The sequence below is a fragment of the Papio anubis genome, chromosome 3 (assembly GCF_008728515.1).
Source record: "Papio anubis isolate 15944 chromosome 3, Panubis1.0, whole genome shotgun sequence".
Taxonomy (NCBI): Eukaryota; Metazoa; Chordata; class Mammalia; order Primates; family Cercopithecidae; genus Papio; species Papio anubis.
In genome coordinates, this window is record NC_044978.1 from 131889632 (window position 1) to 131904379 (window position 14748).

Genomic DNA, 14748 nt, shown 5'->3' on the forward strand with positions numbered 1-14748 from the left:
TTAGAGAAAAATCAAAATCAGCATTTTTTAGAAGTTTCATTTCATTTAATACTTATAAACACCTTATGAGATAATCATTATCACATTTATTTCACCAATGAGGAAACTGAGACTTAGAAAAAGTAAGGGATTTACCTAACGTCATGAAGTCAGCAGATATTGGAGATGAAATTAGATCTCAGGTCTTCTTCCCATCTCCAAGCCTCTGCTATTTTTATCACACTAAACCATGTTATCCAGGCAAATAGTAAAATTTTAAATGTGGAAAGGTATTTGAAATTTTCCAGTGGCTTCTGCGCATGTTCATTCTTCAAAGTGATCCTACACATTTGGAAGGGTAGACATTATTCATTCTACTTTACACTTAATGGAACTGAAACAGCAAAACATTAAGGACTTGCCCAAGGTCAACTGATACATCAGGGCCGAAAGCCAAATCTCCAATTTCCTGAGCTGGAGTTATTTTTCACATCACATTCCTCCCAGTGAAGCTATAAAACAACAGTGTCATAGCATCCCTAGGAGTTGTCAGAGGAAAATCTCACCAGCCTCGGGAAGTGGCACTGGGCAGGGAAGGGGTGGGGGTGACACGGCTGTGACACAGAACTAACTGGAGTCCTGGAGGGGAGGGAAACCCTTCCTTCAGGTGATGCAATAAGCCACATCCTCGACTATTTGTGTGAACATTTAGAAGAGTTCCCCTGGTACCTTCCACAAGAATTTTTCTCTGGCCTAAACTTGTCATTTTTGGTTACAGTAAAATATTTTTCTGAGAATTTTAATTAGATACCGTTTCCTTGACTTCTTGACCTGCTAGTGTTTCTCAGCCCCGCACACTTTCAGGTGCTTCCCTACATCCTAGAAGAGGCAGTCTTTTCAGGATATTGTCACTATTCACAGTAGTAAAAGTCAAACAGTGATAATAACAACAGAAGGATAAAATGAAGAGAGGCCTTACTCTATACCTTGCATTACATCAAGTTCTTTACATGGATTACCTCATTGAATCATCAAAACACACTATGAGGCAGGTATCCTTATCATCCCCATTTTGCAAAATTAAGAAACTGAGGCATACAGAAGTTAGGTGGTTTACAAAAGGCAAACAACTTGCAAGTAGCAAAACCAACAATTGACTCCAGAGACTCAAATCTTCACTCTGCTGTATGTGACATCATTGATTACCCGACAGTTGCATTCTTATTGACCTCTATTAGGTAAAATGACTACTAGTATTACTAACACTAAAAATCATAGTTAACATTGATTGGACATGCATTGTGTATCAAGCACTGGGCTAAGGCCTTACACTTACAATTCCATTGAATCTTTGTCAACAATTCTATGAGGCAGATATTATCAACATTACAGTCAGCACTGAAAGACTAGGTAGCTTATTCAAGGTCACACAGTAAACAATTTGTTTGAATTCAGAAAGTCTAACTATACCTATTATCATAATTTTTTTTTTAATTTAAGTTTTAAAAGGAGAATCTGTGGCCTATTCATAGAATTAAGCTTACTCATTCAAATGTCATTTGAACAATTGTTCTAAGAGTGTAGTGATCTACAGTGAGAACACATGGACACAAGGTGGGGAACAACACACACTGTTGGGGGGAGGGAGAGCATCAGGAAGAATAGCTAGTGAATGCTGGACTTAACACCTGGGTGATGGGATGATCTGTGCAGCAAACCATCACAGTAAAAGTTTACCTATGTAACAAACCTGTACATCCTGCACATGTACCCCAGAACTTAAAAGTTGAAGAAAACAATAAAAATAGAGGTCCAGGAGGTGGCTTACACCTATAATCCCCAGCATTTTGGGAGGCCAAGGCAGGAGGATTACTTGAGGCCAGGAGTTTGAGACCAGCCTGGGCAACAAAACAAGACTTGTCTCCACAAAAACAAGAGAAAGATGAGAGAAAGAGAGAAAGAGAAAAGAGAGAAAGAGAGAGAGAGAGGGAGGGAGGGAGGAAGGAAGGAAGGAAGAGAAAGAAAGAGAAAAGAAGAAGAAGGAAAGAAAGAAAAGAAACAAGGAAGGATGGAAGGAAGGAAGGAAGGAGAGAGAGGGATGGAGGGAGGGAGGGAGGAAGGAAGGGAGGGAGGGAGGGAGGGAGGGAGGGAGGGAGGAAGGAAGGAAGGAAGGAAGGAAGGAAGGAAGGAAGGAAGGAAGGGTACAGTGGTGCAATCTTGGCTCACTGCAACCTCCGCCTCCTGGGTTCAAGTGATTCTTGTGCCTGAGAAGCTGAGATCACAGATGTGCACCACCATGCCTGGCAAAAACAAACAAACAAACAAACAAAACAAACAGCATAGTGTTCTAACCAGCTAAGTGAACTAGTTCTTAACAAATCCTGAAGACATATCTAATAGCAATCACTTACAAAACATTTCAACAGAAAAGTTTCAGTGTTCCACAGGTGGTAGAGCTCCAAGACCTCTGCAAAGTACCCACTGACAGCAAATTTTTCAAATCTCCCCACGGACCCATCCCATCCCACATCATAATTTGCTTTTTACTTAAATGTAGTAGAACATCATCTCTTCTACTCAAAAGCAAAAGAAAATAATCTGAACATTTCATAAGCTATTACAGCTAAGGTATTAAACTTGCCTAAAGGAGTAACAAACAAAAATAGGCTTTCAACTGTGTTTGAGTGTTAAGGTTCTTAGCGCCTGGACCTTAATATTCCTATACTTTTAAAGAAAGCAAGAGAAATACATAAATGTATCAGTAGTTTTCTTTTGCTCTATGCAGGTGGGAGACTTTCTCTTTGTGGAAACAATGAATTTGGCACAAAACTGAATGAGTCATTTGATTAAGCGCAAGTGAATGCCAAGCCTTCTGCTGGAGAAAGAGGTTGGGGGATGAGGAGCAACCAGCTCTGAGTCTTCATGTAGAAAGTAGTATTTGGTGGGAGCTCTGCAACTCAGCAGTCATTAAGATGAAGTCAAGGATGGTAACTCGGGGGTGGGCATAGACTGGCATATTCCCTTGGGAGTGGGGAACCTGCAATCCAGGGATAGAGCCTAGAAATAGTTGGCCTCTGTGGAGGTGGGAGGCCAGCAGATGTTACAAATATCTTGAATTTGTATCTACAGATATTATGTGTGGAGTTTCATGGTTTTCTTTCCTTTCTGCATTATAATTTCCCTCTGTAATTTGTGAGCCTTCTGAAAAGTTTTTCTAGAAAGAACTTAGGGGCTCATGTCCACATTTGAGGAAATCTGCAAGGGAGGAAGGAAAGACTGAAAAGTTGGTGATCGGATAGTAAGAGAATGAGTATGCGTATGGGAAGTGGCCAAGGAAACCAGCAGTCAGAGCAGAAATACCAAGAATAAAAGAATCTGATAAAATGATCAGATTCCCATAGTCATGTTTGATGGGAGCCTGGACTATTTGACTATTAAACAGGAAACTCCTGGAGGCATCTTGGGTAGATTTACTTATTTTTTCCTACTTTAAAAGGTTCCAAATGATTTTTATTATGAACAAATAGTCACTAAGGACTCCACTATCTACACATAGTTGTCTTGAGGAGAATAGGATATAAAGAAACTAGGAAGTGCATGTGGCTCAGAGTTAAAAAGCCTTGGAATTCTATGCAAGTTTTGTCCTTCATTTAGCTACTCCGAACTTCACTTTCATCAGCAGCATGAGACCTGTCATACCAAGTGCATTGCTGCTGGGATGAAATCAAGTAATGTATGTGAAGTGATTGAGGATTGTATTAGCCTGCTCTCACACTGCTATAAAGAAATACCTGAGACTGGCTAATTTATAAGAAAAAGAGGTTTAATTGGCTCATGGTTCTGCAGGCTGTACAAGAAGCATGGCTGGGGAGGCCACAGGAAACATACAATCATGATGGGAAGCAAAGCAGGTGTAGGCCTCTTACATGAAAGGAGCAGACCCAGAGGTTGTGGGGCGGGATGCAACACGATTTTCTTTTTTTTTTTGAGATGGAGTCTCCCTGTTGTCGGCCTGGGTCGGAGTGCAATGGCATGATCTCGGCTCACTGCAACCTCTGCCTTCCGGGTTCCAGCAATTCCCCTGCCTTAGCTTCCCGAGTAGCTGAGATTACAGGGTCCCACCACCAAGCCCAGCTAATTTTTGCATTTTTAGTAGAGATGGGTTTCACCATGTTGGCCAGGCTGGTCTCAAACTCTTGACCTCAGGTGATCCACCCTCCTTGGCCTCCCAAAGTGCTGGGATTACAGTCGTGAGCCACCGTGCCTGGCCGCGACACACTTTTAAACAACCAGATCTCACAAGAACTCACTATCACAACAACAGTACCAAGAAGGAAATCCATCCCCATCATCCAATAACCTCCCACCAGGCCCTCTAACATTGGTGATTATAAATCAACGTGATATTTGAGTGGGGACGCAGATCTAAATTCTATCAAGGATTTTAAGAGTAGAAATGAAAAGTAAATCTAAACGACTAACAAAAAATAAATATTCCCTACACTCATTTATTCAATTTTATGACAAATCCGTTAACATGATTATATATAATACATCGTCAGAGGCAATAACGGGAAATATGTGCAAGCCCACATCTTTCCAAAATGCATATTCTGTATTATCTGAATATTTCCTAGCAGACACTAGAAAAAATAAATGCTCCTCCCCAATGTAAAGAGTGGTCAAGTGTCCATTTCTTCTTGGTTCTACCATTGCAAGAGGAAGAATTGTTTTCTTTTAGGAAAAAAAAAATAGCTTCCTTCAAAGGCATTAAAGAAAAAGGGAAAAGAAGGTGGCCATGAATCTTATTCTGGTAAAGTGCACCTGCTTAGGTTTCTTAGTTAAGTCTTATTTTTTACAGTCTTTCTTTACTTGAACTCCCCAACACCTACACACACAAAAAGAAACATCTCTCTCTCCCATTGACATACACACAAAAAATCTTTACTCACAAAAGAAGCAGAATTATGGCTTTTTATTTCTTTTTAAGTAAATTGATCCCTGCAAGCCATCACTTCATTGTGCCAGGAACCGGGTTTTAAACCCTATCTTCTCATCTAGGAATTGATTTGTGTTTAAAGGAAAAATAAAGCAGGAACAGGGACATTTCCTTTTTCACGCTCATTTAAAAAAACAAAAACAAAAAGCTAATGGTGAGGTTCTGCGTGGCCTAAACGCTTTCCAAAGGAGACAGTAAGCTCCCACACAAAAAATGAATAACTTAAAATTTCCCCCTCTCTTGTCCTCATTCGGGCTTAAAATATTACCAAGTATTAATTTTAGTCTTCTGCCTGGCTATTAAATCACAAACCACACTGGCTGGTGAGAAATGAAGAAAGAAAAGAACCATTATTCACAGGCAAACCAGACAGTCCCACAAATAGCTCTATAAAAGTAAACTAAGTTATAATTTCTCTCTCCCTCATGAGTCAGAAGAGAAAGGTTCTAACTATCCAACTATGCAAGTTTGGAGTGGGAATTTTTAATTGGACAAGCAAACAGAATTTACTTAGAGATAAGAGATCAGCGGAGAAATTCTGATTGGGTTGGTAAAGATTTGCCTACATTTTCTCTCTGGTAAGAGGGCAATACAGAGGCCAGAGAGTCTGAGACCTGATCAGGCTTCCAGATGTGTCTCTGCCACACATGACTGCACACCACAGATGGTTACACTGTGTCTTTCTACCATGTCACCGCGCCTTTCTTTCTGCCTTGTCCAACCCGTTTCCCTCCATCTGCTGTCTATGACTTCTCCTTTCTTCCCTCAAAACGTCTCCACTCTCACCCTCCGTTGGGCATCTCCCTCTCCAAAGCTCTCCGAACATTGCCCATTTCTATTGTATGGTCTACCCTCATTTGTCTTTCTTAGTGTTCACTGGGCACATCTTCCAACTAGACTTTCGTAAGGTCTGTGAGAATAATGAACTTGCCCTTTCTTAACTTTCAGTTCTCTCATGTGCTTTGGACATGAAATAAGTACACTATGTTTGTTAAACATTTCCTAATTTATGTTCTTTTGTTAGTTCATCCTTTTATTTCCACTTCTGTCCCCATACACCATAGAATAAAGCCAAGAATAAAGCTGGAGTGAGGGAGATGAAATGTGGAGTCACATGTAGCAGGGAAGGAGGAAAGCTCGGGGGAGAGGAACAAGGATACATGAAGACAGAAATGTACAGTCAGACTTCCCTGAACTTGAGCCCAGAAGGCAAAGAGATAGAAAACCCAGATAAATTTCATGACAGGGGTGGGCATTTCCTAGAGCAGAAGGAATAATTGCCTGGCTTTCCAAGGAACAGTCAAAAAGAGATCAAGCTTCACAAGGAAACGTAACATCCAAAAAGATGCTCCCCAGGATATAACAGAGACCAAAGACACAGTAGTGTGCTGTGATTAGGCAGACAGACAGTCAGATTAGCACTTGTTCTCCTCTCCAAGCTCTCAAGGGTGAGAGACAAATCCAGTAACTCTAATGTACCCCAGAGTAGGCACAGAAGAGAGTTGACCAGAGGGGTGGAAATCTTGCTGAGGGACAGCCATGGTGAATGAGGTCATAAAGCAGGCAGGCTGGATTAAGACTGCATGGATGACGTGGCAGACATGCAAGGGACCTACAATACCAGCAACCCCAGGTAGGGTTAAGGCAGCAGAGGAGGACCACTGGGCCTGACCCAGCCAAGAGAATAGGTCACAAATTCACCAGCTGCAGATTTTGTCAGAGGTCAACAGGGCATTCGGCATCCACCAGAGGCCCCAGCAGAGAGTACAATAGCAAAGGAATTTTCTTCCTGCTTTAACTAAGCAAGTGCTATAGTCAAGTTTAATTGATGTCTGCAGGAGGAATTGCCAAAAAGGAGTAAAACTTGTTCCCTGTTATCAGGACAGAGATTCCCAATTTAAAAAGATATGGGCAGTACAAGGGCCCTACACACTTTCAGTCCGTGTACCAAATGAAGACAGAATTCACTCCAAGAGGCCACATACACCAGATCCAATCAGGGTCAATTTAAGTTCATCATAATGCCACGTTTTGTTGTCACTTGTTTTCTGACCCAATACTTTGCCTAACTTGTACTAACCTGCTTAGGGAAATTGTAGCATATTCTCAGAGGTGGGAAGGTCCTGTATAAACAGAAATAATTATTTACGGAAAAGAGTTGTAAACTGAGAGTACAACAGGTTCAAGGCCATGGCTTTTGCAGGCTGGAAAAAGTAGTCATATGTAGGTGAGTGTGTTCTCCCCCACCTAAAGTAGGGCCCTCTTTATCCTTCCACCAAACCAAACAAAAACACACAGACAACAATTACTCTTTCAAGCATTAGCTCCCAAAATGCAAACTTGGCTGACAATTTCATGGGTGACAGAAACACAAGTTTCTATCATACGCCGTACAGAAAATAATAACAATAATAATAAACCCCACTAAACATTTCTATTTTCTTTCAAATTCCTTGTCAGATGCCAAGTTCAGATTTCTTCCCCTGGCTCAATCCTTCCCCAAGATAGTCTTCAAAATCTCTTCTAGCAAAGTTCACATCTATCCCTAAATTTGCAAACCACATTAGGAAAATAAAATCCTAAATTCTAAAATGAAGCCAGTGGTAATTGAGCAAACACCTCTTGCTCTTTCATCATCAAGGTTCTCTTCCTCATGCCTCTACCCTAAGCAGAAGTCTCCATCCAAAAAGAGTGGATTTATTCACAGGGGCACCTAACAGAAGTACATTAGATGCTGCCTATATATTTATAATTGTGTCACATGCACGTAGTTGCAGAAATCTGGTTTATAACTTAGGTGTGGAATTTAAAACCAGTAAAGTGATTGTATGTTCTCATGTGCCCCGCTTTGTCTCCTGTCTAACGAGACATGAGACATAATGTTGCATGGATCCTCGATGCTCAGGCATATGCACTCATGTTAATATGCACTTTACGTTAACGCCACACTGAAAGGCTAGGCACAATCACAGATGCTCAAGTATCACTGATATTATAGGCCCTCTTCCAGCTACAACCTTGATCGTTTTCATACAGACATTCTTTCCGTCCATATCACATCTTCATTTTTCTCCATTTTTTAAATATGTCACAATTTTTAAAATGTGATCCTGTGCCTAGCAAGTGGCTTGTTCTCTTATTGATCTCCAAATCAGAGATAGGGAGATGAAATAACTTAGGTAATTTATGAGTATTCCTATCATTTTCTAACGTGAGATGTTTTTTAGAGTTTCTGGCTTTTGCCCTCAAATAAAACTAAATTGGAATATCAGTTCTGCCACTTGTTAGTTTATTGATCTTGGATGAGTAAGAATCTCTCTGAGCCACAGTAAAAATACTTAATAAAGCTTGTTATTACTTGGAAGAACAACATAATAATTGAGTGCCTACCATAACATTTGTGTGAAGATTTAATGAGACAATAAATGTAAGTTTCTCAGCCAGTACCTGGCACATAGCAAGTCAGTATGTATCAACTGTCATAAGGCAGGTGCTGGGCTAAAAATTTAATGTGTGTTATTTAATCCAGACAATACCCCTAGAACCTTCATACTTTACTGTCTCCATTTTAGCCAATGAGGAAACTGAGATCTAAAAATGTTAAATCACTTGCCTAGGATCACACAATTGAAGATAATGAAGGGGAAATTCAATTCCAAGTCTGTTTAACTTCTTATCTGTGAGGTGGGGATAATAATTCCCACCCTACAGTACTGTTCTCAGGATTAAATGAGCTAATACTGTAACATGTAGCATGTGACAGTTACTCAGTATGTTTTCGTTTCCTTCCTGTTCTGCCCATGTGTAACTCCTGACTTACAATTTATCCCATCAAATTAAAAATTATCAATAACTAAGATCAGGGCAGAATTGAAGTAGATAGAGACACAAAAACCCTCCAAAAATCAATGAATCCAGGAGCTGATTTTTTTTTTTAATTAACAAAATAGATAGACCACTAGCCGGACTAATAAAGAAGAAAAGAGAGAAAAATCAAATAGGCACAATAAAAAATGATAAAGGGGATATCACCACTGATCCCACAGAAACACAAACTACCGTTAGAGAATACTATAAACACCTCTACACAAATAAACTAGAAAATCTAGAAGAAATGGATAAATTCCTGGACACATACAACCTCCCAATACTAAACCAGGAAGAAGTCAAATCCCTGAATAGACCAATAACAAGTTGTGAAATTGAGACAGTAATTAATAGCCTACCAACCGTAAAAAAGCACAGGACCAGATGGATTCACAGCTGAATTCTACCAATGGTACAAACAGCTGCTACCATTCTTCCTGAAACTATTCTAAACAATTGAAAAAAAGGGACTCCTCCCTAACTCATTTTATGAAGCCAGCACCATCCTGATACCAAAACCTAGCAGAGACACAAACTTCAGGCCAATATCTCTGATGAACATTGATGTGAAAATCCTCAATAAAATACTGGCAAACTGAATCCAGCAGCACATTAAAAAACTTATCCACCACGATCAAGTCAGCTTCATCCCTAGGATACAAGGCTGCTTCAACATATGCAAATGAATAAATGTAAAATCACATAAACAGAAGCAAAGACAAAAACCACATGATTTTCTCAATAGATGCAGAAAAGGCCTTTGATAAAATTCAACATCTCTTCATGTTAAAAACTTTCAATAAACTAGGTATTGATGGAACATATCTCAAAATAATAAGAGCTATTTATGACAAACCCACAGCCAATATCATATTTAATTGGCAAAAGCTGGAAGCATTCCCTTTGAAAACCAGTACAAGACACAGATGCCCCTCTTACCACTCCTATTCGACATAGTATTGGAAGTTCTGGCCAGGGCAATCAGGCAAGAGAAATAAAGAAAGGGTATTCAAATAGGAAGAGAGGAAGTGAAATTGTCTCTGTTTGCAGATGACATGATTCTATATTCAGAAAATCCCACCATCTGAGCCCAAAAACCCCTTAAGCTGATAAGCAAATTTAGCAGAGTCTCAGGATACAAAGTCAATGTGCAAAAATCAAAAGCATTCCTCACACCAATAATAAACAATCAAAGAGTCAAATCATGAACAAACTCCTATTCACAATCGCTACCAAGAGAATAAAATACCTAGGAATACAGTTAATATGGGATGTGAAGGACCTCTTCAAGGATAAATACGAACCACTGCTCGAGAAAATAAGAGCGGACACAAACAAATGGAAAAACATTCCATCCTCATGGATAAGAAGAATCAATATCATGAAAATGGCCATACTTCTCAAAGTAATTTACAGATTCAATGCTATTCCCATCAAACTACCATTGACATTCTTCACAGAATTAGAAAAAAAAACTACTTTAAATTTCATTTGGAATCAAAGAAGGTCATGTATAGCCAAGACAATGCTAACCAAAAAGAACAAAGCTGGAGTCATCATGCTACCTGCCTTCAAACTATGCTACAAGAATACAGTAACCAAAACAGCGTGGTACTGGCACCAAAACAGACATAGACCAATGGAACAGAACAGAGGCCTCGGAAATAATACCACACATCTACAACCATCTGATCTTCAACCTGACAAAAACGATCAATGGGGAAAAGATCTCTTATTCAATAAATGGTGCTGGGAAAACTGGATAGCCATATGCAGAAAACTGAAACTAGACCCCTTCCTTATACCTTATAAAAAATTAAGTCAAGATGGATTAAAGACTTAAATGTAAAACCCAAAACCATAAAAACCCTAGATGAAAATCTAGAAAATACCACTCAGGACATAGGCATGGGCAAAGACTTCATGATGAAAACACCAAAAGCAATTGCAGCAAAAGCCAATATTGGCAAATGGTATCTAATTAAACTAAAGAGCTTCTGCACAGCAAAAGAAAGTATGATCAGAGTGAACAGGCAACCTACAGAATGGGAGAAAATGTTTGAAATTTACCCATTTGACAAAGGTTTGATATCCAAAATTTACAAGAAACCTAAACAAATTTACAAGAAAAAACAAACAATCTCATCAAAAAGTGGGCAAAGAATATGAACAGACACTTCTCAAAAGAAGACACTTACGTGGCCAACGAACATACGAAAAAAAGTTCAACATCACAGATGATTAGAGAAATGCAAATCAAAACCACAATGTGATACCGTCTCATGCCAGTCAGAATGACGATTATTGAAAAGTCCAGAAACAACAGATGCTGGTGAGGCCGTAGAGAAGTAGGAATGCTTTTACACTGTTGGTAGGAACGTAAATTAGTTCAACCATTGTGGAAGACAGTATGGAGATTCCTCAAGTATCTAGAACCAGAAATACCATTTGACCCAGCAATCCCATTACTGGGTATATATGCAAAGGAATACAAATCATTCTACTATTAAGACACGTGTACATGTATGTTTATTGCAGCGCTATTTACAATAGCAAAAACATGAAACCAGTCCAAACGCCCATCAATGATAGACTGGATAAAGAAAATGTGGTACATATACACCACGGAATACTATGCAGCCATAAAAAGGAATGAGATCATGTCCTTTGCAGGGACATGGATGAAGCTGGAAGCCATCATTCTTAGCAAATTAACACAGGAACAGAAAACCAAACACCACACATTCTCACTCATAAGTGGGAGTTGAACAATGAGAACACATGGACACATGGAGAGGAACAACACATACCAGGGCCTGTGGTGGGTGCAGGGAGAGGGGAGGGAACTTAGACGATGGTCAATAGGTGCAGCAAATCATCATGGCACACATATACCTATGTAACAAACCTGCACATTCTGCACATGTATCCCAGAACCTAAAGTAAAATAAAAAATAATTATATAAAAGAAAAATATATATTAACGTTATTCCATAGTATTGTTACCTCCAAAAGGCTTCGATTTTGGAGGGATTTTTTTAAAGTAGAACTATTCATAATTTCATATACAGCAAGTCATTATATATCCACCGCATTGCCATATTCCTAATACACACCAAGATAAATGCAAACCCTGAAACTTACCATTTACTTGTTATCATATTAGACATTCAGATGGTGATCCAAGTAGCAGCTTACTCAGATTAAACACACTAAGCAAGTCAAGATAAGAATATCAAGATTAAATTATTATTTAGAATTATTTTTAAAGGGCTTATTTTTTCCTTTTAAACCATTCTAAAATCACATTTTCACTTTCCCCCAGCATCCAGACAATTCTCAGGCTACTGAGTTCTTTTTTCCTGAAGTATATTTCTGTCCTGAGCTCAGTCCTATGTCCTATTCTTAAGTCTGTAATGGTTTCCAGTTACCTATTAAACTACTTAGAAAATCTTTCATCTGATATTCAAAGTCAACCATGATCTTACTCAAAATGAATTTTTCTGCCTTAATCTCTCTCCCTGGTATGTGTTCTACCCTATACCAACTATTCTCCAAAAACACTCATTGGCTGTCTTTACTCATAGGCTTCTCTGTCTGGTTTACACCAGCTTGTTTAGAGAAGCATGTACTCATTTCAGAACCATAAATTTCCATACACATAATTCTGTGAGAAAATCAGCTTGCTTTCCAGTTACACATTCACAAGCATTCATATTGTCTAATTACTACAAACCCTTTGTATGCTCTGCATATAAATTGCCAATTAGCTTCCAGTTAAAAATAATTAGTCCCTTGTGATTTTATGTGAAAATGGGTGAACCACAGCGACCTGCCTGATTTTCATTCATAAGAAACAGTTGCATTGGTGTAGGAGAATGAAAACAGGGAAGGTATGTGGAAATTCCAAGAGGAAGAGGGCCACCCTCCGCTGAGTGAGGCAGCTTACACTTCACGCCCAGGGGAAGCTGACTCATTTCCTGCCCTCTCCTCAATTACCTCTGAAGCCTTCTCCTCTTTCTTCACCTCTCGCTGAAGCCGCCACTCTTGCCACTGATTCAGTGAATCACAGAGAGGTCACCCAACCAACCACGAAGAAAATCTGAGTTACAGTAGGAGACGAAGAAATATGTTCTCTTTTTTCAATTACAGAAAAATAAAAGGAAATTCTCCAGTGGGAAGTTTCTATAATTATTAATAGAATTGATGGAACTATACAGTAATTTTTAAAAAATCTTCTTATTCAGGTATATGTACACGATGTACTGCATGGTGTACAAATCGTAATATGCAACTCAATTTTTACGTATCTACATAGGCATACATGTATCTATGTATGCGTGTCATGTGTATGAAAACCATGTAATCCCACGACCATCAAAAGATACAACACCCAACATCCAGAACACTCATGTTCCTTCCCAGTCAATACGCACCATCTGTCCTCACAGAAGTAACTGTTCTGCCTTCTCTAGCCATACATTTGTTTCCCCTAAAACAAATCTTGTTTCTTGATGTTCTCGTCATTGGACTGTAGCACCTACTTTTTTTGTGTCTGGCTTCTTTCACTCAGTCTTATATCTGTGGAACTCATTCCTATTGCTGTATACAGCAGCAGTTTGTTCTTTTTAATTACTCTATGATTTTTCTATTGTCTGGATTTTATGAAAAAAGCTGCTATTATGAATGAGAAGTCGTAAACATTCTTGCACGTCTTTTGCTGGATTTACAAAAACTATGCAATAACCTTTTACCTAATCGTTCTACTTCTGCTTCTCTGCTTCGACCTGGCTTACGCACCACCATCCCAGGAATCTCCCTCAGTTGGCTGGAACTCTGGCCCCGCACGGAGCTCAACAGGTCCCTCACTGTCAGTGGAGTGCATTATGACTCCAAGCAAAGCTTTCAAGGCCCTACATGATTTGGCCACATCCCACCTCTCCAGGCTTATTTCTTGTCTAATTTCAACATTTATTACCCCCCACAGTCTCCAGTCAAAATACATAGCTCACAATTCTCCACACATGCCCCGAATATTTGTTTGTGAACATACCAATCCCTCCCTACCCAGAAAGTATTTTCCCACCAATTATAAATATGTGAATTAAAAAAAAAAAAAGTTTGCCTCTGATAATTTTAAAGACATGTTCCTGACATGACTTTATGGAAAGGTTATTAAAAAAAAACCATAAATGACCTAAATGGAACTTTCCACTCAATTTGGAAGAAACTAGCTCCATATATCTGGGACAGTTTTGCTCATAGGTTAAGCTTAGGGGCTTTGAGGAATGCTGGCTTTGCTACTTCCTAGCTGTGTGACTTTGGTTAGAATATTTCAGTTTTTTTAGCCTTAGTTTTCTCATCTGAAAAATTGAAGCAGAAACCTCCCTCAGAAGATAGTTATAAAGAAGAGATAAAATATTGCATACAAACTACTTAAAACAGTGACATGCACAAAAGGAACATATAATAAATAGTATGTAACATTATTAACAAAGAAGTGATACATCTTGGAGGCTAAGAGTAAAAACTTGGAGACCAGATCACCTGGATTCAAATCCCAGTTCCTAGCTTTCTAGCTTCCACTTACTAGCTGGATGACGTGGGCACATTGCTAACCAACCTGTGCCACAGTTTCCTCGCCTATAAATGGTGGCTAGAATAGTACCTTCTTCAGAGGGAGTCACAAGGAATAAAAGAACTAACATATACAAAGCACTGAATCTGACAAAGTGAGGGAAACATAATTATCAGCTACTTATAGTACTGCTATTATTACATATCAACAACCACTATTACCAGTATGTTTAAGAGAATACTATCATTCTTGTAGATTTGAAGTTTTGATTGACAAAGAAAAGACTCAAGGTTATTAACCTAGAGATCTTTTGTTGACAGATTAT